Source organism: Pteropus medius, unplaced genomic scaffold (assembly GCF_902729225.1).
Source record: "Pteropus medius unplaced genomic scaffold, Ma_sr-lr_union100, whole genome shotgun sequence".
In the NCBI taxonomy this organism is placed as follows: Eukaryota; Metazoa; Chordata; class Mammalia; order Chiroptera; family Pteropodidae; genus Pteropus; species Pteropus medius.
The window spans coordinates 5175963-5176263 of record NW_024340701.1 but is presented as its reverse complement, the minus strand read 5'-3'; positions in this window follow the sequence as shown (position 1 = coordinate 5176263).

The following is a 301-nucleotide window of genomic DNA, read 5'->3' as shown; positions in this document are numbered from 1 at the left end:
CTATCAGATGAAAAATGGGGATTATACTACGTGCCTCCCTGGATTGTTCTGAGGACTCAGAGGCAACACGGTGAAAGGAGCTGTCACCAAGGTGATATTGGTTTACACAAAGCCTTCATCTCTTATGGAGACCCATGGGGCCAGCTCCAAGGGCGGCCCAGGTAGCTTTTAAACATTATCTTCTGGTCCTATGCTCAACTCTTCTACCTTGATGACTTTTGGTGGTTTAAATAGATCTGTCAACAAATAATTTCATTTTCAAACACTGCTGAGCAATAGTGTTTAAAATCTTTTTAGGTTT